The following is a 241-nucleotide window of genomic DNA, read 5'->3' on the forward strand; positions in this document are numbered from 1 at the left end:
GTACAACAACTATAAGCTCAGAGAAAGTAGTAGAGATAGATACAATAACAATAAATACAGAAATAGCAGTAAAGAAATGAGCAAAAATAGAGATAGGTCTGATTCAAGAAATAGGGAAAACTCCTACAACAGGTCCAGAGATAGAAATAGTCATAACAACAGAAATCGTGAAAATGACAAAAATAGGAAACAGCACTGTAGGGACAACAGCAGAGACAGATACTCAAGATCCATTCCTTCA

Source organism: Acyrthosiphon pisum, unplaced genomic scaffold (assembly GCF_005508785.2).
Source record: "Acyrthosiphon pisum isolate AL4f unplaced genomic scaffold, pea_aphid_22Mar2018_4r6ur Scaffold_21025;HRSCAF=22824, whole genome shotgun sequence".
NCBI lineage: Eukaryota > Metazoa > Arthropoda > Insecta > Hemiptera > Aphididae > Acyrthosiphon > Acyrthosiphon pisum.